Source organism: Ovis aries, chromosome 7 (assembly GCF_016772045.2).
Source record: "Ovis aries strain OAR_USU_Benz2616 breed Rambouillet chromosome 7, ARS-UI_Ramb_v3.0, whole genome shotgun sequence".
NCBI lineage: Eukaryota > Metazoa > Chordata > Mammalia > Artiodactyla > Bovidae > Ovis > Ovis aries.
Genome location: NC_056060.1, coordinates 17335045 through 17358692, shown reverse-complemented (window position 1 = coordinate 17358692; position 23648 = coordinate 17335045). Strand labels below are relative to the sequence as shown.

Here is a 23648-nt window from a genome sequence, read left to right as displayed (position 1 = left end):
AGTCGTGTCCAACTCTCAGCAACCCCATAGACCGCAGCCCATCAGGCTCCCCCGTCCCTGGGATTCTCCAGGCAAGAACACTGGAGTGGGTTGCCATATCCTTCTCCAACGCATGAAAGTGAAGAGTGAAAGTGAAGTCGCTCAGTTGTGTCCGACTCTTAACGACCCCGTGGACTGCAGCCTACCAGGCTCCTCCATCCATGGGACTTTCCAGGCAAGAGTACTGGAGTGGGGCGCCATTGCCTTCTCCACCAGATTCTGCTAGATCTCCCATATTCCCCAGTGGCTCAGTGGTAAAGAATCTGTCTGCAATACAGGAGCCACAGGAGACGCGGGTTCGATCCCTGGGTTGGGAAGATCCCCTGGAGGAGGGCCTGCAACCCATTTTAGTATTCTTGCCTGCAGAATCCCACGGACAGAGTAGCCTGGTGGGCTACAGTCCATGGGCTTGCAAAGAGTCAGATATGACCGAAGCGACTTAGCATACATACATGCACTATATGAGATATAGACTGTCCACCAGCACCAACTAAAATCATAAAACTTCTGATTTCCAAAACACGCATGGCTGCCAGGGTCCTATAAGGGTTGGTACCCTGTGTGATTAAGTTTGCAGGAAAGGATTCCCTCAGCCCCTACTCTCACAGCCAGCACACCTGCGAGAACACGTTTGAACACACACTTGTTGAATGTTTCCCGGTGCCTGCTGGGTGACGGCAGGGACTGTATTTCCGTGATTCGCATTGCATGATCGTCACAAGGTGAATGTACAGGGATCTGAGCGGGATACGTTTCTTTGGGGGCTCTCTCACCCCTTGGACAATGCCGGACATGTAAAGAGGACAAAAAATATATATACAATGACTCCTTCATAAATCCTTAGTTAGCGTCAAAGAGTTTGTCAAGAAACCTTTTATGTCTGTTTTCACAAGGGCAGCAAGAGTGCAGAAATATACTTTCACTGTAAAAATAGTACTCAAAACATACAGTGTAACATAGGAAACTTCTCCTTTACCAAACACCCCCGATACCCTCCCCAGGAAATAACCCTGTCAGCACTTAGAGCAAATATTTCCTGTTCCCTCTTTGGACTGTGCTTAGTTGCTTATTCGTGTCCGACTCTTTGAGACGCCATGGACTTTAGCCTGCCAGGCTCCTTCGTCCATGGGATTCTCCAGGCAACAATACTGGAATGGGTTGCCATGCCCTCCTCCTCCAGGGGATCTCCCCAAGCCAGGGATCGAACCCAGGTCTCCCGAAAATTGCAGGCGGATTCTTTATCAGATGAGCTACCAGAGTATGTATATATGTATATGTATATATACATGTAATTATCTGCACTGGCTTCCCCAATGGCTCAGCAGTAGAGAATCCGCCTGCAAGGCAGGAGACTCGGGAGACAAAATTTCAGTCCCTGGGTCAGGAAGTTCCCCTGAAGGAGGAAATGTCCACTTCAGTATTCTTGCCGGGAAAATTCCATGGACAGAGGAGCCTGGTAAGGTGCAGTCCATGTGGTCTCAAAGAGTCGGACATGACTGAGCATGCAAGCATGCATATGGTTACTCACTTAGGCGTTGTTTGTATACGTGGGATTGTGCTTTATATTGTGTGTTGTTCTGAATTGTGCTTTTGTGTATTTAGTTATATGTCCTTTCATATTGGTGCTCATAGAACTACTTCACTCCAGGGTACAGAAATATTGTGATTTAAAATAATTCCTTTTTCGTATAGATTTCCAGAAGTTGTAGAGCTAGGTCAAAGGATATGTACATTTAAAATTTTGATAGGCGCTAACCAATTATCTTTTAATAACCTTCACCAATTTATAGTTCATAAGAGTGATTGTTTCTCTGATTTCTTTTCTTACCAACATTTGATATTATTAATCTTTTTAACTTCTGCCAGCCTGATGGGCAAAAATACAATCCTGTATTTCCTAGCTTCCTTGTGAAACTGAGCATCTCTTCTTTACTTGTTGGCTAACCATGAATATATCTTTAATAATAAGTTGTTTACAGTCTTTGCCCATTTTTTAAAAACAGTATTTACCCCTTTTTTGACTTCCCTGGTCCGCGGTAGTAAAGAAGCCACCCGCAATGCAGGAACCATAGGAAATAAGGGTTCGATACTTGGGTCAAGAAGATCCCGTGGAGGAGGGCATGGCAACCCACTCCAGAATTCTTGCCTGGAGAATTCCACGAACAGAGGAACCTGGCGGGCTATAGACCAAAGAGTCACAGAGAATCAGACATGACTGAAGTGACTTAGCACACACAACCTTTTCTTAGTGATTTCTAGGAACTCTTTATATATCCTCTATTTAATTGACCTTTGTTTTTTAAAAAAGGCTCTATTTACTCACTTATTTTTGGTTGTTCTGGATCTTTGTTGGCGTGCGCGGACTTCCTCTGGTTTCAGAGAGCAGAGTCTTCTCTTGTTGTGGAGCACAGGCTCTAGCCACATGGGCTTCAGCAGTGGCAGTGAGTGGGCTCAGAAGTTGTGGAGCATAGCCTTAGCTGTCCTGAGGCACGTGGCGTCTTCTCAGACCAGGGATCGAACTCATGACCCCTGTGCTGGCAGGCCAACTCTTATCCACTGTACCACCAGGGAAGTCCCCACTGTCTTTTTAATTGAGGTGTATTCTACCTACAGTGAGACAAGGGTAGGGTTTGAAGATTGTTGACAAACGTACACGCATGTAATCATCACTCAAATCACAGCGCAAACATCTTCCTGCTCCTGAAGTTTCCCTCAGATCCCTTTCTGGTCAGTTCCCCTTAAGAACAACTGTTGTACTGATTCCTATCACGTCATTACATTTGACTACCTGAGTTTCCTGTAAACAGATCATCTTGGTTGGCCAAGAAGTTTGTTCGTATTTTTCTGTAAGATGTTTCGGAAAACCTGAACAAACCTTTTGGCCAATCCAGTACAAGCAGACACTTGCATGCCTGACTTCCTTTGCTTAACAAACTGTTTCTGAGATTCATCCATGTCATCTGTAGTTGGTTCCTGTTAATTGCTGAGTGGTGTCCCATTGTCACATGGGTCACCCATTGCCCTGGGTGATAAACCTAAGGGTCATTTCTGGTTTAGGGCTGTAAGAATAAAGCTGCTATGAGCGTTTATACACAGGTCTTTGTGTGGACATGTGTTCTCATTTCTCTTGGGTAAATACCCTGGAGGGGAATAACTGGGCCACAGGGTGAGTGTATATTTAAGCTCTACTAGAAACTGCCAAACAGTTTTTCAAAGTGATTGTACCTGATGTGTTTTGAATATACTGCAAACGCTTTTGCCATGTCTGTTGCTTGTGTTTTAACATTGATTAGGGTGTCCTTTGTCATAGAGTCGTTTTGCATCTCTATAAAACAGCCTTGGTCTTTTACGTATTCTGGGGCTGTGTCTTATACAGGAAGGCATAATATTAAATATTCTTTAGTTTGCTCTTTACATTTTGCTCCGTATTCTATCTAGAATTTAATATTTTAATATGATATGAGACATACCTTTATCCTAGCCCAAACCATACAAAGCAGGGATTGTTGTCCCATTTTACAGATGAGGAGACAGAGACTCAGAGGGACTACATGATTGGCTCAAGCCACAGAGCTAGCAGGGAGTAGGTCTGAGATTTAGAAGTAAATGTGTCTCCTTTAAATTTGTTTTATCTCACAGAACTCTAGACTTTCATCTGTACCCTAACATAAATTCTGTAGAAAAGAAGGGGAAGTAATAATACACATACATGAACACATATGCCCACACATATATAAAAAGACACAAGAAGAATAAACCAGAAACCAATAGAGGGGCATGGAAACAAGGTGGAGAAGATTGATGTGGGAGTAAAATTGCTCCAAATATGGTTTTGAATATAGTTTTGTGTTTTTAACCAGGTACATGATTTATATGTTCATAAAGTTATATCAAAAATAGGAAAAAAAGAGAAAACTCCCAAACTGTTCACAAATGCAAACAAATAAACCTGACTGTAAATTAATTTAAGCACCTAACTGTACAACAAAAAGAATAATTTCAAGAAACTTGAAAAAAACACGACCGTACATCTGAGGTGGGATATGTTCCATGGACAAATAAAACTAAAGAAGTCTTTAGTTTCCTTAGTACATTTATTATTAGTAGTGATGATGATATAGTAATTTTGGAAGTATTTTAGGTATATCATAAAATCAAGTAAATAAATATGTATGTTAATACTGTTAGAAACTAAGTCTGTGTGAGAGAAATGAGATTCAAATATAAATTAGCAACAGCAAAAAAGTTAAGAGAAGAAATAGATGGTTAAATTTGAACTGATAATATTATAAACTGATTTCAGTTTCCCCACCTTTGTCCACTGAAAGAGCTCAGAAGCAAGAACTCCAGGAGCAATGAGACCACCCAGGGTTCAGTCTTGATTTCTAAGACCACTAACCATCAAAAAGAACTAAACCTTTCCGGAGAAGCAGTTGATTCCAGACTCGAGGAAAGGAAAGTACAAGGTAAGTTTAGGACATCTTATTGTTCCAAGAAGCAAGTTCAGTTCAGTTGCTCAGTTGTGTCCAGCTCTTTGCCACCCCATGGACTGCATCACGCCAGGCTTCCCTGTCCATCACCAACTCCCAGAGCTTGTTCAAACTCATGTCCATTGAGTCAGTGATGCCATCCAGCTGTCTCATCCTCTGTCACCCCCTTCTTCTCCTGCCTTCAATCTTTCCCAAGAAGCGAGGATGTGCTTAAACACTAGTGAAGTCATGTCAGAAAGGTGCAGAAGTAGACTTGAAGGGATCCTTTGGCCAAATTTGAGGCTTCTGAGCATCAGGAAGAAAAATGGCTATCATCAGTGAAACAAGTAGAAACTTTGCTTGAAACTTTATATGAAACAAATAGAAAAATCCATGAATTCAGTGTGTGTGTGTGTGTGTGTGTGTGTGTAAGAGAAAGAGAGGGTGAAGGAGAAGAGGGGAGCTCTTCTTTTCAAAAGAATGCCAGCTGAGACCTGTGGAAGAAATGATAAGGCTAGAAAGTCACCTTTCAAAAAAAAAAAAAAAAAGAAAAGAAAGTCACCTTTCACAACCTTTCACACCTTTCACAGCCTCCAGTGTAATTTGTGATTTGAGCAGGAATCATTAACGGGTGTTAAAGGCCAGTGAGTGAAGGGTTGTTGGGGAACAGGATATTTGTGCAGCCGCAAAGAGTCTCCCCAGCTTGCTTACTGATTACAAAAGGAAAAATGGCCATTATAACAGACAACTATGGTGGCCATGCATTTATCCGACTGGCCAAATTTAGCATCATCCATTCATAGCAGGACCACCTGGCATCACAGGCTTCCCGACGTGAGACGACGTGCAGAGCACACCTTACCTGTGGAGTATTCTTGCCAGCATGTTTAATTTCCAGCCCCAAATCCCAAGTCACGGGATCTACAGGGGACAGAAGCACAAGTTAAATAACATCAGGAGAAAACAGTCAGGCAAATCCATGGTGCGGGCCATTCTAAGAGACTCTAAGGTTTGGACTCTTTTTTAAAAAAAATTAATTTATTTATTTTAATTGGAGGCTAATTATTTTACAATATTGTGGTGGTTTTTGCCTCCTACATTGACATGAATCAGTCACGGGTGTACATGTGTCCCGCCATCCTGGACCCCCCTCCCACCCCTCTCCCTATCCCATCCCTCTGAGTCATCCCAGTGCACCAGCTTTGGGTGCCCTGTTTCATGCATCAAACTGAGCCTGTCATCTATTTCACACATGGTAATATACAAGTTTTAATGCTATTCTCTCAAATCATCCCATCCTCACCTTCTCCCACAGAGTCCAAGAGTCTGTTCTTTATATCTGTGTCTCTTTTGCTATCTTGCATATAGGGTCGTTGTTACCATCTTTCTAAATTCCATATATATGCATCAATATACTGTATTGGTTTTTTCTTTTTCACTGACTTCACTCTGTATAAAAAGGCACTCTTTAAAAGGCCTATGCCATGGGGCAGAGGGGGAAACCCTGGCCATTTTAATGTGAAAGAGACACAGTATCCACATGTGATGTGGGAAGCTCCATTAGATCCTGTTAAAAACAAACTAAAAGAAACAGGGACAGTGAAAGTCACTCAGTCATACCTGACTCCTTATGACCCTATGGACTGTAGCCAACCAGTCTCCTCTGTCCATAGAATTCTCCAGGCAAGGATACTGGAGTGGGTAGCCATTCCCTTCTCCAGGGGATCTTCCCAATCCAGGGATTGAACCTGGGTCTTGTGCATTGCAGGCAGATTCTTTACCATCTGAGCCACTAGGGAAGCCCCCAAACAACATCTTTCATAGATCATTTGCTTAGTTGGTTGTGAAAATAAACCAACCATTTAAGCAAAAGATCTATGAGAGAAGAACTTGGAGCCTTTGGGAAATGTGACTATGGTTGGAAGGTGGAGGTGACATGAAATCACGGTGGGGAATGGGTTTTTTACTATGCACATCGTCCTTGGGAGCTGAGCAACTGAGGAGTAAAGTGTCATGTGGTCCATAATCCATCTTCAAATATGCACCAGGTCCCTTGACAGCCAATGCAAGCATGGCAACAGATTAAAATGGTTCAACAGGGCCAGGACCAGAATGAGGCTGGCAACATGCCTCAGGGGCTGCCTTGAGGGGGTCATGCCTCTCAAGGTCCACCCACCCCTGCAGATGCTGGAAGCAAGCCCTTCCTTCAACGCCCCGACAAAACACCTTGCTGATCTCGCTCTAGTCCAGACTCTGTTGCTGAGTCAGGGGTATGGGAAAAGGAGTGCTCATCACACGATTTTTTCAGTCTTCCTGTATGTTCAGAAATGACAAAGCAGTCCAAATGTCCATCCAGGATGAATAGCATATCTATAACGGTAGAATATGAGGTAGCCGTAAAAGGAATGAAGCACTGATGCATATTATAAGCGGATGAATCTGCAGAACATTATACCAAATGCCAGAAGTCAGACACCAAAGGCCACACGTTGTGTGATTCCTTTTATATGATGCCTCCAGAAGGCCCACAGAGACAGAAAGCAGGCCAGAGGTTCCCGGGGGAGGATGGAGGATTATCTCACAGGTGTGGGACTTTTTATAGGGTGATAAAAAGTTTCGAAAGTAGAGAGAGCTGGTGGTTGCCCAGCATTGTGAATGCACTTGATTGTACACTCTGGAGTGGTTAATGGTATGTTATGTGAATCTCACCCCTGAATAGTTGATCACAATAAGAAGCTGAGGAACAGAATGGTCAGAAGTCAGGTATAGGGACTTTTCTGGTGGTTTAGTGGTTAGGACTTGCAGGGGACGTGGGTTTGATCCCTGGCCGGGGGGCTAAGATCCCACATGCCTCATGGCCAAAAAACCAAAACATAAAACGGAAACAATATTGTAACGAATTCAATAAAGACTTTTTAAAAAGCAGTTGGGTATAGAAACAATGCCTTTTCAAGAGTGATTACAACTGTCCATGTCTGTATATGAAGGACGATCTCTCGAAGTCTTGGCTCATGGTCAGGAGGCGAAAGCAGCGACGAGAACCACTAGGTGATTCGACCTAGCATCGGCTGTCAGGTGACCTGGCACAGTCACTTCCCCTCCTGAACCTGGGCTTCTCGCTGTGAAATAGTCTCTGGGTTTTCCCCAGGTCCCGCTGCTGCAGCTCCAAGTCTTTATTTTCCCACAAGGTACGTTGGTCACAGGTTGGCCACATGGAGCAGGCCTGCCTCTCCACGCACCTCGCAGTGTACTGGGGCCTGGGTGGTGGGCTTGGAGGGAAGTATTCTCTTGCCTTGGGAACTCATTGGCACCTTTCTTGACCTGACCCCATCCCCCCAGAGCAGGGTTTGTGGGTGTCACTGTGGTGCCAAAAGTCCCACAGGTGATGCTGATTCAGCTGGGAGATATGGTTGATGAAGCAGCTTCTGAGGGTTCGGGCTGAGGCTGTACCCCGACCTGGCTCTTCCTGGGGTCACGGTGTTTCTGGCTCTAGCATTAAGGAGGAGAGCTGTGTGCTGGTGTGTGGGTGTACGGGATAAAAATTAACCACAGAGCCACTGGCATTTTCTGAGCACCAACTCTATGCCAGTCACTGCGCTAAATGCTTTGCTCCTATCCAGTCATACAGCCCCTAACGGCCCTCCCATGTAACAACCGTGGCCAAGCCCATGTCACTAAAAGGAGACGGCGGGCCTCTCCGGCTAGGTTAGTTCCCCAGGCATAGCCAGCTGGGGACTCAGATCCACCGGTGGGCTCCCAGCGCCTGAGCACTCAGGTGGAGACCCTAAACCCACATGGGCAGTGAAGCAGCAGGAAGGGGATTGTTGTCTGTTGAACACCTACTGTGCGCCATGCCTCCTGACTTCAGAATCCAAGTCTCACCAAATGGTCCCATATGGCCACGCGCACATGCAGGCTATGCTCTGGATCATCTCACAGGGGAGGGAGCTGAGCTCAGAGCCTGAACACAGCATAGCCTGGAAACAGGTCAGGGCTCCAGGGAGCTCTGCGGGGGCTCCCACGGCTGAGCCCTTTCTTTCCAGCGCTGAGAGTCCCTGTTGGTGTCTTTGATTTGGGTTTCCCCTTCCGCTGGCTTCTCTGAAGAATATTTCAGCTTCATGGGTAAGAGGAGCAGAAAAGGCTTGTTTCTGTCCAGGAAAAGAGGCAGGGCTGAGTGGTGGCCTGTGTGGGCAACCCAGCAGAGACTGGCTGGATCTCTGCAAGCTTGAGTCTCCCAGGGCAAAAAGGGCAAGGACCCTAGCTGCTGTGGGTATTGCCTCCTTGGAGGTACAGCAACCTGGCTTTGACGCTCCATGGAGGATGGTGGAGATGGAAGTTTCCAGAAGGGAGGACACCCACCACAAGCCAGGAGCATAAATAGTTCTCTGAAGGACTCTAGAGAAAGGACACAGAGATGGACAGAGTTCTCTGGAAACCCTTGTGAGTTCAGGGCAGGGAGTTAATAGAACTTCCCCTGCTTCTGTGAAGGCCTTCCCAGGTGGCGCTAATGGTAAAGAATCTGCCTGCCAGTGCAGGAGGCGTAAGAGGCGTGGATTGGACCCCTGGGTTGGGAAGATCCCTAGGAGGAGGGCGTGGCAACCCACTCCAGTATCCTTGCCTGGAGAATCCCGTGGACAGAGGAGCCTGGTGGGCTACAGTCCATGGGCTGGCAAAGAATCAGACACGGCTAAGCAACTTAGCACACACGCACACCCTTCTCTGAAGGGTCTCCACCAAACAGGGCTGGGCCAGGCCTGGGCTGAGGAGACAGGGTCGTAGCCTTGTTTTGGAGTGTCCCTTGTGGGCTGGTGTTGGGCCCTGTCCCGTGAGGACTCACAGGGTGGGGGCTGTGTCTCCTGTGCAGTCTGCAGGGGGATCTGGCTGTAGAAAATGCTTCCAGATAGCCCTGGCTGCTCCATCTCACTAGGTGTGAACCACTCACTTCCTCTACCGCTCAGAGCAAAACCAGCTAAGTCTGGTTTCAACCAGTTTCAGTCGGACTTTGCCCACCTCCTGGCCCCTGGGTGAGGCTGGTGTCTGTTCTGAGAGGCTCGTGTCTATGCCTCTGGGGTTGAAGCCTCTCCTGGGGCTGGCGCTGATGTCACCCCGAGGCATGGGAGGGGTCCTGGGGATTCCAGTCCTGGGCCAGAGGACACTATGGGGTGTGGGAGCAAGGCCACAGCAGTGAGTAGCCAGGCCTGGGTGAGGGGTGTGTAATGGCGCTGACCTACGGCTGACCAGCCCTCCTTCTCTGCACAGAGCAGGCTAGGACTTGCCCTGGAGGAATTCCTAAGGGGAAAGTTGGTTTCCCATTACCCCCTCTAAGGCTTTGGGATTCAAACCACTTTGCAGGGCTCAAGCACTTACTTGGGATCCAAGGTATGAGAGTGTGAGGGCCGAGGAAGAAGGGGCTTTCAGTTAGGAAGAGGACCCCAGGCTTCTAGCCTGGGAGGAAATACAGGTTCTAGGATGGCTCTCAGTTGAGGTATTGGGTTCTGAAGTATTTGCCCCACCAGGGTGCACCTGCCTGGATCCTTCCCTCCTCCTTCCCATCCATGCATCTAACCCTCTGTCCATCCATCTATCAGCATCAGGTGAGTGCTAAATGCCAGACTTTGACCTAGAGTTTGGGAGTGAAAGGTAAATTAAGACACAGTCCCTCTCCTCACAGCCTGGAAGAGAGACCAACAGGAAAACAAATGGTCTAGGTGGAGGGATGTGACAAGCAGATGGCTATGCAGGCAAGCTTGGTGGAGGGGCTGGGTCTGCCAGGGTTGAATTCTCCCCTGAGGGGCAAAGGAGGTCTTCCCAGGAGAGAAAATATTTGAGCAGTTTCCTGAAGGATCATCCAGGCAAGAAGGAGAGGGGAGGGCATTAAAGGCAAAGGGGCTGGCCGGGGCAGAGGCACTCAGGCCTTAAAGAGCTGAGTGTGTGATGTGCCTGGCAAATGGTCTGGGGAGATGACTCCGTCAATGGGGCAAGGGGTAGGAGGTGGCGCTGGAAAAGTAGGCTGGCCCAGAGTGAGGCCGCCTTGAGTGCCACCATGAAGAAGGAGGACATGGTCCTACGACCACAGAGCATCAGTGAGTCCCTTCTGCAACAGCTCTGTCTGCACTCAGAGTGTCTGAGTCACCGGATTATGCTTTCTGTCCAGCTCTCCCTCCCAGGCGTCAGTTCCCTGTGTGTTTATCAGACTGGCTGCCGCTCAGGCCAGGGTCACGTCTACACTGAAATGGCAAGCCCGTGAGGAGACCCCCATGGCAGGGGGCCTGTGGTCCGAGACGTGCGTGGGCTCCCGGCTTGGCAGGAGGGGATGGCCTGAGCTCATCTCTATTCTTGTCACAGCCCCGCCCCAGCCACGACAAGTGAGTTTTTCCAAGGGGCTCCATTGTCTCGGCTCGGAAGTGGCCCCGCTTGCCCGCCCTTGCCAGAGAGGAGCAGCTTTCGTGCCGGCCCTCCTTTGTCACCACTGCCCAGCTTCTTGGCACAGCGCCATGGCACCTTGTTATCTCCGGCTTTGTGCTGTCACCTTTTGTTACAAAACCTTCGAAGTTCTGCGAATCGGCTAGCCAGTTATCATGCTTCCCACAACCGACTGCCTAAGCCCCTGGGCCTGAACCGCAGGGCGACCGCAGTGCATCAGCGACTTCTGCTCTGAGCTGGGCCTGGGCGGGCGAGGGGGGCGGATGGTGGGGGGGTGCGGCATGGCCCTTCCCCTCCGCTCCCCCTTGGCCTCCAGCCGGGCTCTCCCCACACTTCCCTTTCTGTCTTGTCTTCTAAATCTAAGAAACTGAAGTGAAGCCACACAAGTCCTGGTGAGCCCCCCAGGCTGATCCGACGTGGGGAGGAGCTCTGAGCAGGCCCCCGGGTGGGAGAGGGGAGGAGGGGGCTGGGGGAGGGGGCAGGCCAGTCTGCCCACTGAATCCGCCTGTCTTCCTACTGAGCTCCCTCTGGCTTCCAGAAAACAGCTTTAACCAAGGGGTCTCTCAGGAGAGCAGAGGCTGAGGTGTGTGTGCAATGCTTGTGTGCAGAGAGAGAAAGTGCATGTGTGCTGAGGAGAGAAACCCTGTATGACACAGAGAATTTATGTGAGAGAGGAGATGTGGCCATTAGTCCAGGTTTCTCTCCTCTTCCTCTGATCTCCTTCTTCCCCGTGACCGTCATAGAAACTGCTTGATAGTAACTGCCTGCGTGTGATCAGTTGCTTCAGTTGTGTCCGACTCTTTGTGATCCTATGGGCCATGGCCCACCAGGCTCCTCTGTCCATGGGATTCTCCAGGCAAGAATACTGGAATGGGTTGCCATGTCCTCCTCCCGGGGATGTTCTTGACACAGGGACTGAACCTGCGTCTCATATCTCCTGAATCGGCAGGCAGGTTCTTTACCGCTAGCACCACCTGGGAAGCCCAGTAACTGCTTCTGCTGCTGCTGCTGCTAAGTCACTTCAGTTGTGTCCGACTCTGTGCGACTCCGTAGACGGCAGCCCACCAGGCTCCCCTGTCCCTGGGATTCTCCAGGCAAGAACACTGGAGTGGGTTGCCATTTCCTTCTCCAATGCATGAAAGTGGAAAGTGAAAGTGAAGTCTCTCAGTCATGTCCAACTCTTTGTGACCCCATGGACTGCAGCCCACCAGCCTCCTCCATCCATGGGATTTTCCAGGCAAGAGTACTGGAGTGGGGTGCCATCACCTTCTCTGCAGTAACTGCTTAGGACGTGTTAATTGAGCAAATAGGGTTTCTCAGGTGATGCTAGTGGTAAAGAACATGCCTACCGATGCTGGAGACATAAGAGATGTGGGTTTGATCCCTGGGTGGGGAAGATCCCCTGGAGGAAGGCACAGCTACCTCTCTAGTATTCTTGCCTGGAGAATCCCATGGACAGAGGAGACTGGTGGGCTGCAGTTCACGGGGTTGCAAAGAGTCAGACATGACTAAAGTGACTGAGCATGCATGCGTGCATTGAACAAAGAAATCAATCAGGGTCTGACATTTTACTTCTTGAAGATATAGTAGGCTCAGCAAGAAGCATGTTAGGGATTCAGAAACCCCATACCCCTTCTTCCCTCTAGGTCCAACCTGTGAGGCTTACTTACCTGAGCCACAGTTCCAAGAAGGCCCAGCCTCAGTACATCACAGGCCAGCTGAGCAGCTGGCATCCTTGGGGAGGGGAGTGTGGTGTCCCGCATGCCTGAGCACAGGAAATAAAAGACGGGGGATGGCTCATGGTTACTCTGCCCCTGACCAACTGAAATCCAGCCCAGGATGCATGGGTTCACCATTCAGATCAGCAGCTCCTTGAAAAGTCCCTTCCCCAGCTCACTTCTAAGTGGGGGAAGAGCGGCATCCCATTTTCTGTGAACAGGTGGGGATGGGGAGGAGGGGAGAAGTTCCTTCTCCTTCAATTTCAACTGTTGAAACCCAAGCTCCTCCTTCCACTTGGACCACTGCTATTTTAGGAGGAATGAATCCAATTCGATGAATGTCTGCTGATCACCTAGCTGAGACAGAATAATGATAATGACCAATGGCTCTTTACTGTTGATGAACATTGTCATTTCCAAGATCATATATGCGTGTCCCATCAAACCCATGGAATAGATAACTATTTCACTCCTATCTTACAGATGAGGGAGAGAAGGAGACTTGCTTAGGGCCACATGGTATGAGAATCAGGTCTGCCAGACTCCCAACCCGACCACGCTCTGAGCTCTTGGGAGGAGGGAGAGGAGGAAGGGGGCCAGGAGGTTGAGGGTGGGATCATGACATAGGAATCTGGGGTTGAGGATAGCCACAGCCAGCAGGAGCGGGGGTCTGGTTCTTGCTATTTGTATGTTCCCAGAAAATGGCACATGTAGGGTAAAGTAGAATTTCAGGAAACTCAGAGGTGCTCACATGGGACAGAGATGGGAGCCAGAAAGGAAGAAAGGATGGTATTGAAGCCAGTGGGCAGCTTAGCTATTCTCGTCCTCCAAGTGTAATTCTTCACTCAGGGTTAAAGCAATTTCTGAATATAAAATAGATAACTAATGAGAACCTACTGTACAGTGTAGGGAATTCTACTCAATGCTTTGTGGTGACCTAAATGGGAAGGAAATCCAAAAAAAGAGAGAATTTATGTATTCACATAGCTGATTCACTTTACTGTACAGTAAAAACTAATACAATATTGTAAAGCAATTATGCTCCAATAAAAATTAAAAAAAAAAAAAAGAAAGTAGGGCGAAACAATTCTGAATAAATGCGATTTTTCCTCTCAAGCCCAACACAGAACATGCGGAATTCAGGAGTACCTGGCTCTTGTTCTTAGCAACTATGCCGTGCCATGTAATCACTGACAAAGATATCCCCAGCACATGTCCCAGTGACAACTGAATCAAAGCCGTGACCAGCAGCATGGGGTAAAGAGGTAACACTGGTAAGCTTCTATTGTCATGTAACATAGAAAGCTATTGTTCAGGTCCTGTACAATGCACATACCTGTTGACTTCGTACTGTGATTACAAAAGGAGCCCCCATTTGCTCGAAAATCTAACGATACTATAATGTCCACCTGTATTGTAAATTCAACCTGAAACTCATATACTATCTTTCATAAGCATTATTTAAGAAGCATTTTTTTTTTATTGTGTTGCAATTCAGAAGCCTTTTCAAAGGCAATTAGGAAGGTTAATGCCTGAGAAACAGAAATGACTAAAGTTGAAGCAGGTATCCCCCTTTTTAAAGACAAATTCTCATGGCAAACAGGACCTTTCTGTTCCATGGTGCTGCCTTCGAGGCTGCATCCAGCGCAGTCACTGGAGGAGCAGTGATGCCCTGTCAGCGACAGCACAGCCCTGACCTGCTCCTGGCCGTGACCTTGGGAAGGGGTCCCTTCATTGTAAGCCGGGAACCTGACATGCCCAGAAGCACGGTCACCTGCTCAAGGCCCCCCCAGGGCTCAAATGCAGGCCCAAGTCATGCTAGAGCCACCCTTCTTTCAACTAAGCCGTGTCCTACCAGTAGAAACAGTGACGCGAACAGCACACGGCTGTTCAGGCATTAATTAATTGCAACAAAAGTGGGAACTGTTGAAAAGAGGACCAGCTGTGCTTTCTCCCCCCTGCCAGGCTGAGAGATCCAGGGCAGGGCTGAGGCAGATGCCCAGGTCCCTGGTGGGTGTCAGACTGTGAGGCCGGCACCTGTCTCATCGGGCAGCAGAGAGAGGCTTCCTTGCTCAGCCCCCTGACTCAGGTCTGTCTTTTCATTCCTGCCCTCCAGGCCCAGCTTGGGGAGCCGTGTGGCCTGGGAAAGGGAACACGTGTCCTCCGAGAGCTCACTCTGTGCTGTGGGTGGGGGTGCTGTGGCTCGCTTTGGTCTGCACAGTAGCTCTGCATGTTCCGCGTCTTCAGGTCTGTTGGGCGGGTGGGAAGCGGAATTTGTTAGGTGAGAGGCAGTAAGGCTCAGAGTCAAAGGCGTGGCCTCTGGCCTGAGCTGCTGGAATCCTGACTTTCTACTCACTAGACTAGAGGGAATGAAACTTAGCTTCTCAAAAGAACAGTGTACTCTCTACATGTGGGGATAATAGCAGTGGATAACAGGACTGTCTCAGTGATTGGGCTTTGGTGAAGATGTATGGGTGATGCTTGCAAAGCTCTTGGCACAGTGCATGACACTCAGTAAGGGCTGACCCTATGCCAGCGATAGTTGCTGTGAGGAGGAAGGGCTGGCTTTAGTCCCAGCTCAGCCTCTCTCCATACAGCCAGGGCACCACGTGCTAAATCCCTGCTCTGTGGTTTGTTTCCTAGCTGCATGACCTTAGGTCACTTTCCTTGGGCCTCAGTTGCCTTTACTGTAGAGTGGGGCTACTGCTTTACAAGGTGGTGGTTGTGGCTCAAGGGAATTTGAAATAAAAACATTGACTCAACTGCTAAAAGTAATATGCAGAGTCAACTGTTAGCTGATGTTTTAACAAGTGTTGGTCGGTGTGTTTGGATTTGTCCAGGTTCTCTTTGGGGTTTAAAGTTGTTGTTCAGTTGCTAACTCATGCCTGACTCTTAGCGACCTCATGGAGTGTAGCAGGCCAGGCTCGTCCATCCTTCACTAATTCTTGGAGTTTGCTTGGATTCACGTCCATTGAATCAGTGATTCTATCTGACCATCTCATCCTCAACTGCCCCCTTCTCCTTTTGCCTTCAATCTTTCCCAGAATCAGAGTCTTGGGATTTAAAGTATAGAATCCTAACCCCTGACTCTCCTGGAAACCACATAAGGGAAAATATCAATACCCGATTAATGCACAAGATAGGAATGAAGGGAAGGGAGCTGACTTTGTGTTGATGCCTACTGTATGCCTGCCTAATGATGGACATTTCAGAGATGTACTCCAGGTGTTCCAGCCCGCAAGCCTGTGACTAAAAACTCTCCGCTCATTTGCTTTCACTGTCCCCTAGTGCCAGATCTGAGTGTTCTCTGGATATTTCAGGGCCTCGTTATTCACGAACTCCACCACACCCTTCCTCTCCTGCTTGAATCCCCATGTCTGTGCCCACTCCCCCATCCAAGCATGACCCTTACTCTGTGAGGGGGGCCACCCACCCTCTTCCACCAGGGCATGGAACAGTGGCACACAGACCCTTCCAGGCAGACAGAGAGAGGATGGTGTCCCTCTCCACCTCCATGGGCTACAAGGCAGCTCTGCCTCCAGTAACCTTACAAACCTTTTGACTTTAAAAACGTAATTTTATTTTATTAAAAAAAATTGGGGGAGGGGTTGTGCTAGGTCTTTGTTGCTGCACGCAGGCTTTCTCTAGCTGCGCGGCTCTCTAGTGGTGGTGCGAGAGCTTCTCGTTGCGGTGGCACCTTTTGTTGCAGAGCACTGGCTCTAGAGTTCTCAGGCTTCAGCAGTTGAGGCTTGCGGGCTCTAGAGCTCAGGCTCAGTCGTTGTGGCGCACGGCTTTAGTTACCCCACAGCAGGTGGGATCTTCCTGGACCAGGGGTTGAGCCAGTGTCCCTTACATTGCAAGGTGGGTTCTTAGCCACTGGACCACCAGGGAAGCCCCATTTTGACTTCTGACTCTCCATCGTCTAGATCTTAGAGCTCAGCCCTGTCCCAGTGGCTGGATGAGAAGAGGTCCCGTATCATCTCTCTTTTTCTGCTGTCTCCCTAGACCAAGCTCCCAGCCCAACATCTCCTTTACTCTCTCTCCTAAAAAATAAAGGTATCTGGGCATTATCAGTGGATATCAAAAATACTAGAGAGTACAGTAGCACTATCACTTGTCCAAATAGTGTCTGGATTCAGGCAACTCCCAATGCCGCGCAGCATCTGTACCAAAACGCTGTGAGATAGATCCTATTAACCCACTTTGCAGATGAAGATGCTGAGGCTCAGAGGAAAGAGGTTGGGTCAAGGATGTTCAACTAATAATTGGCTGAGCTGGGGTTCTGATGCAAGAACGTTTGATGCCACCTTGCTTCTGAAAGCTGAAGGGATGACCCTCTGGCAGTGCCAGGTTGGGCTGTGGGGACCCACCCAAAGGGATCTCTGGCTTCTTTCTCCCCAGCCATACAGGCATTAGCTGATGCTTCCTAGCCTACGTTCCAAGCTCATCTGATACATCCATCCCAACCTTGGCTCTAATTATGTCTGCCCTTGAGAAAGCCAAGCAATTCAGCACCCCCACCCCGGAAACTCAGACTCCCTGAGTTTTCCAGTGCATTTCAATATGCAAGAGCCCTGAAGAAAGGTGGCCTGTCTGTTTTCCTTCGCATGATGAAGTGGTTTTCATCTGGATCTGCAGGAGAACTTCCTCCCACCCTTTCTTCCCACTCCTTCCTTCTTATTATCCCCCAGGATCATAAATGCAAAATGCCCAAGATAACCGCTCCCATTTTTTTTTCCCTACTCTTTGTGTCTTTGAATCTTCAAATCACATGCCATGCCAGCCAGTTTAGCATAAGAAATTAAATTAATTTTCAGGCTTCAGATGTAAATGCCTTTATTAATAATTTAAAGCACATTTATTTATGCAGTTTGATATGTTTCAGGTTCGGAGAAGCAATTAAGTTTTGCCCAAGTTGCTGATCAGCAGACAGTGTCTTCCATGTCTCCAGCTCCTCTGGAGCAGCTGCAGGAGAGAGAGTCACATGGGCAGAGCCTCACCCCTCTGGCCTGCCCACCGCCTCCGTGACATTTGGACTTTTGAAATGAGAGCACATTTATTTGCGGGGGCCCATTTTGAGAAAGGCCAATTTCTTTCTCAGAATTGCCCTGGGCTGTTAAACTTGACCTTCAGAGGTCCTGGCCACTAAAGGTTTCTCCCCTCAACTAGTTCCTGGGAAGGCTGTCGTCCTCTAAAAGCCACTTTTAACTTTTAACCTGGAAAGCAATTCTTCATCTATTAAGGGCCAGGCTGCTTGGGAGTGAGATGAGCTGGCTTGGCCACTTAGGAACTGGTGAGCGTGGACAACTTGCCCCACTGTGTTTCTTTATCTGAAAGATGAGGACATGATATTTACCTTAATGAGAATGCTGTGATGACTGCCTAGCGAGATAACGTGTATGAAAGCACTTAGCTGGTCTCCCCACCTTCCCCTTTTGATGGCCTTGCCCTCTCCCATCCCCAGGCCTGTGCTTGGGCTGTGCCAACCCCCACCTGTGATCCTCTTCCTTCTCATCTTCATATCTCAACCCCGCCCCAAACTTTGTCATAAAAATACTTTGCTTTCATTTATACTTAGTACTATCCATAGAGCTTTTGCATACCTGATAGCATTTTATCGTCAGCAAGACTACTTTAAATGGAGATAGAATCTGAGTTTCTAGGCAATGTAATGTTCTCAGTACCCCTGGCTAACCATCTGAGCCCCATGCATCAAGGCTGTGTGAGATTGATGCCCCAGGTCTGTCTCTAGGATCTCACTAGGGGGCCAAGAGAAAGCAACGCCCCCGCAACCCCGCCCCCGCCCCAACACTTCTCACCTGGACTCTGCTTTGCTCAGCATGAGCTACATGTTCAGAAACTGACTAGGAGTCCCAGATGGAGGCTGGCTGGAAGGTCTTGGGCATGTCTTTCAGTCTTATCAATCAGATCCCAGGCTCAGGTTTTCTCCACCCGGGGTCTCCATAGAGGGGAACCGGACCAGCCTCGCCTTCCGTGTCTCACCCCCACCTGCAGCACATCGCTCAGCCTTGCTGTTGGCGTATCCTGGAGTGTGCCTGCTTCTCTTTTTCATGCTGTTACCACCTGCCTCTAAAGCATCAAGGTCGCCCATGTGGACACTGCTATAGTCTCCAGTGGGTCTCCCGCCACCATCTCTGCCCCATCAAGCTGTCCCCTGACTTGCTGGCCCCTTCCTCACTATGCGGACACGTTTGAAAGCCCTAAAGCCTCCTCACTGCCCCAGATCAAGGGCAAACGCCTTACTGTATCCTATGACTCACCACCTGGTGTGACCCTGCCGATAGCCCTGGTAAGCCTGCTCTTTCTGCTTCAGAGTCGCACTAGCCACCCTGGCTTCCTCCATGAAAGAGGAGGAAGCTCACCATGGTTCTAGAGCTCACCATGAAACCATTCACCTCAGATTAGGACTTGAACCCACATGGCCGGCTCTTGAACCGGCCAAATCCCACGGTCTCCCAACCCAGTTCACAGACCTGGTTTTGGGACCGAGTGAAGCTCAGGTTCTTGATGTCTCATTGCAGAGAGAAGTCAGTGAGAGACGAAGTGATAGGAAAGAAGTGGATTTATTTAGAAACACACTTCACGGACAGAGTGTGGGCCGTCTCAGAGGGTGAGGGCGGCCTTGGGAGAAACACACTCCACAGAGTGTGGGCTGTTGCAGAAGGTGAGAGCAGCCTTGAAATGTGGTGTGGTTTGCATTTTTTAAAATAATTTATTTTAAATCAAAAGATAATTGCTTTAGAATATTGGTTTGATTTCTGCCAGATTATCAATATGAATTAGCTATAGGTGTACATATGTCCCCTCCCTCTTGAATCTCCCTCCTACCTCCCACCATTTCCCACCCCTCTATGTTGTTACAGAGCCCCAGTTTGAGTTCCTTGAGTCATACGGCAAATTTCCATCAGCTATTGATTTTACATATGTTAGTGTGGATTCTTCCATGCTGCTCTCTCCATTCATCTCACCCTCTCTTTCCTCCCCCATACCCTTGCCCAGAAGCCCATTCTCTGTCTGTGTCTCCACTGCATGCTCAGTTGCTAAGTTGTGTCCAGCTCTTTGTGACCCCATGGTCTGTAGCCTGCCAGGCTCCTCTGTTCATGGAATTTTCCAGGCAAGAATACTGGAGAGCATTGCCATTTCCTACTCCAGGGGATCTTCCCCACCCAGGGATCAAACCCGAATCTCCTGTATCTCCTGCATTGACAGGCAGATTCCATATGACTGAGCCATAAGCCCCTAAAAGCTCTCATCTGAGATCAATTTAGCATCCAGTCTATGCCATGAATGACAACTCCTGAATGCCTTCTAGTGGGATTGTCTCTGGAACTCCTTGGTTTGTGCTCTTGGCAGGAGCTGAGGTGGGTGGGGTGGAGGGGAGGCTGAGACAGGTTAGGGGAGCATGTGGGGAGGGCAGTGGGGGAAGCTGCCATCTCATATTTGGTCTGGGAGGCAGCATAATTTGGAAATAGTGCTGGCCGGAGGTCAAGAGAGCTGGGTTCCAGCACGGGTCTACATGGGGTCCCGTGTCTCTGAGCGACCTCCCAAAGCCTCAGCTTTGTCGTCTGTACCTGGGGACAATCCTGGGGATAATCTCGACCTTCCAGAGTGAGTGAGAAAATCTACAGTGCCACACTCAAAAGGGCTGGGCTGGTCTTTTCCTGTAGGTCTCCCTGCCCCCCATCTCCTCCCCAAGGTCAAGTGAGGGGACCAGTTAGGCCAAACGCAATGGAGGACCACGAGGGACAGGCTGGGTGAGCTTGCCTTCCCAGTGAGCCTTTTTAGCGCATGTCTCTTGTCCGAGGCTCATCTACTTGCCTCTGTTAAGAGGAATGTCTACTCCGAGAGCAGGGAGCCCTTACCTTGTCCCGTTAAGCTGTCATCCATAACGATCTTGGCCTTGGAGGCCAGAGTGACCTTGGGCAAGACATGCCACCTTAACTGAGCCTCAGCTGAAGAATGGGGCAAGAGCATCTCTCCATGGAGTCGTGTTAGAAAGGAAAGGAAAGAAATTGTAAAGCATCTAGTTAGAAATTGCAGGAAGAAATATTTCTCTGTTCCCTTTCTCCCCAGACTCGTGAAGCCTGTCTCTCCAGTGCCCGGCAGAGTCCCTGGCTTGTCCTAGGCTCGAGATAGATATATTCTGAAAATGGAAATGGAGGGAGAGGCAGCCAGGAGGCCTGACAAGTGGAGGGTGGGGATTACAAGAAGGAGAGAGATGTGACGGGGGCTGCACCTGGGCTGAGAAGGTCCCAGGCTCGTGCCCCAGGCAGATGCTAACTGTGGAGAAGGATGGGATTGTGAGAGGCTGGGAGAGGAGATGATGCACTCATGAAGCCTGTTGGGGTGGAGTGCAGGCCCACTTGCTCCCCTCCTGTGGTTCGGCTCTTATCCACCACAGGCTGGTTCTGCAGGGTCCAGGCGTCCCCAAGCCCTCCCCGTCTCGTCTGCTTGGAACAGCAGCTGCCAGGGTGTTGACGTGCCTCTGATGACCTCCCCCTCGAGGAAGCTGAGTGATAGTGGTGCGGACATGAGCTGAGCCTCCCTCTCTTCTCAAGCTCGTCATCAGCTCCCATAGGCAGGCACCGGAGGGGCTCCGAGCCAGCTGGGCGGGCTCCAGGCAGCAGACATAGGTTTGCACAGGGGCTGATCCAGGGAGGAGGGGCAGGTCGGTCACGGGGACAACTCACTAAGCCCTGGGCTGGCTCAAACCTAGAAACAGGAAGTGGCAAAGTTGATGTGGTGGGAACCCACGGAGCTCAGGCACCTCATGGTTGGTGTGGGGAAACTCGGTGCAGAGGACCTGGACTCAGACTGATTTCTTCAACAAACATGACTCAGAATGGCTTGCAGACTGGGCACCATGATGGGGACGGGAACCCAGCCCCTACCTCTTGTATAGGCTTCCAGGGCACACGCAGGTATGAGTTTGGATGGCCGTACAGTCTTGTGGTGTGAATGGCTTGGTCTCAGGGCTGAGCCTGTCAGTTCTCTGAGGACCCCCGCAGCCCCTAGTGCCCCGCATAGACGTGGGTGTGTGGTGGGCCACGGCTGCACACCTGGGGGTTTAGGGACCCTGTGAGATTCTCACCCAGGCCCGCTTCTTGCTCTCCTTTCACTTACAATCTCCCTCAGAAAGCAGAGACAGTACTTTGGGTAACTGGATAGACCCCCTTGGACACCCGCAGTAAGCACATGATCAATGCTACTTGGGCTGGATTAACCATTGGGCTTCCCTGGTAGCTCAGATGGTAAAGTGTCTGCCTGCAATGCAGAAGACCAGGGTTCGATCCCTAGGTCAAGAAGATCCCCTGGAGAAGGAAATGGCAACCCACTCTAGTATTCTTGCCTGAAAAATCCTGTAGATGGAGGAACCTGGTAGGCTACAGTCAATGGGGTCGCAAAGAGTCAGACATGACTGAGTGACTTCACTTTTTTCTTGCATTTTCCAAGACCTGTGAACCATCTGGCTCATTTCCACGTGTCCAGAGTCACTGAAGTCTCTCTGTTGTGTAAGATTTAGGGATCTGAGGAGGCCTGGGGCAATTTGACATCACCTGCTCCCCTGCCCTGCCTGTTCCCCTGAAGCCCTGCCTCTTCCCTCGCAGCAGGCGGAGACGGGTTTCTCCAGGAAGAATACAAGAATCTGCATTGCACAGCCTGCAGCGAGGCCGAGGGCGGACTACGCCCACAGCTGGGGAATGAGTATATTTCTGGATGGCCCTGCTGTTTACACCGCATTTCCAGAACCTAGATGTTAACTTCCTGCCCTAAGCAAAGCACCGTGCTGGAGGGAGTAAGGCTGACCTCAGTGAGTTGTATCTGGGAAGGAACAGAAAGGATACCTACCCAAACTGGGGTAAATGTCTAATAACCAGCTTCCCACAGGGAAAGCATGATACCCTATCACAGCATTTGCCAGTTCCCACAGTATGCATGTTTTCACCATAACCACTTTCAAGGTGTCAGTGTGGCATCTTTGGCAGAGAGGCAGAGAATTAGGTCTTGAGAGCAGAAGCCAACTCCAGCACACCACTGTCCCGAACTAACCATGGGGCAAGATAGTTTGTACAGTATACTTAAAAAGAAAGAGATTTCTCTATACAATTCTATGACCCCTGGACAGGGGAGAAATACCCTCTGATGGAGCTTTCTGGGGAGGCTCCAAGGAGCAGTCATTTAGCTTGGGTTTTGAGGAAAGAACGGCTTTCACCAAGAGCAGGGAAGCAGAGGTCTTCCAGCCAGAGGGAGCAGCCAGAGCCAAGGAAGTGTCCGACACGTCTGAGGACCTGTGTCCCAGGGCAAGACCGTGGGGACCACAGCCCACCGCAGGCCTTGTGTGCTCTGCTGAGGAGCTGGGCCTTGATCTTGTCAGCAGTGGGGCAGACAATGGTATATCTTAAGCAGGTGACTGACATAAGTTCTGTTTGGTTGTGTTTGTTTAAATCTTGACTTCACCATTTTATTTCTTAAAAAAAAAAGTCTGTTTATTACAAAAACAAATCAAACAATGCATCGAAGTACAAAAAGACTTTTTGGAACATTAGGTGACTGTCTTCCCAACGTCTCCATACACATGCATGGAGAAAAGATTAGAGGAGTGGACACAACATAATGGAAATGAAAATAAAAGTATGAGAGAGAGAACATAGGAGTTAACTGGTCCCTTTTCTTCTCCGGCTTGTTGTCAGGACTGTGTATCAAGTGTGGCACTGTGGCAGCCGTCCTGTGACCACGAGGAAAGCTGGCCCATGGCAGCCAATATACCGAGGGTGGTAACAAAGTGGGAAGATGAGGAGAATATGGGTTTTAATGATGTAGGGGAGCTGCTGTCTTTTATATGTAGACAACTCTGGTTTTTATATGTGTATGATTTTCCTATCTACTGATATTCTGAATTTTCAAGGCTTAAAACTTGGCTGTAACGAAGCAAGTCAGTGTGATAGAGTGTCAAGGGCTCAGGCTTCGGAGTCAAACA

The 23648-nt window shown here is 49.0% G+C and overlaps 1 long non-coding RNA gene across 5 annotated transcripts in view; it reads left to right on the top strand.

The window, feature by feature from the left end:
* LOC121819946 (uncharacterized) overlaps positions 1 to 23648 on the top strand; it is a 176472-nt gene that overhangs the window by 48040 nt on the left and 104784 nt on the right. For 3 of the 5 annotated variants that reach the window (XR_006060318.2, XR_006060315.2, XR_009601343.1), the window contains exons 1-2: positions 11275 to 11323; positions 13767 to 13923. This is a non-coding gene — a long non-coding RNA (uncharacterized LOC121819946). Of the gene's footprint in view, positions 1 to 4367; positions 4506 to 11274; positions 11324 to 13766; positions 13924 to 23648 lie in introns of those variants that run through there. The other 2 variants (XR_006060317.2, XR_009601342.1) reach the window with 1 other exon arrangement.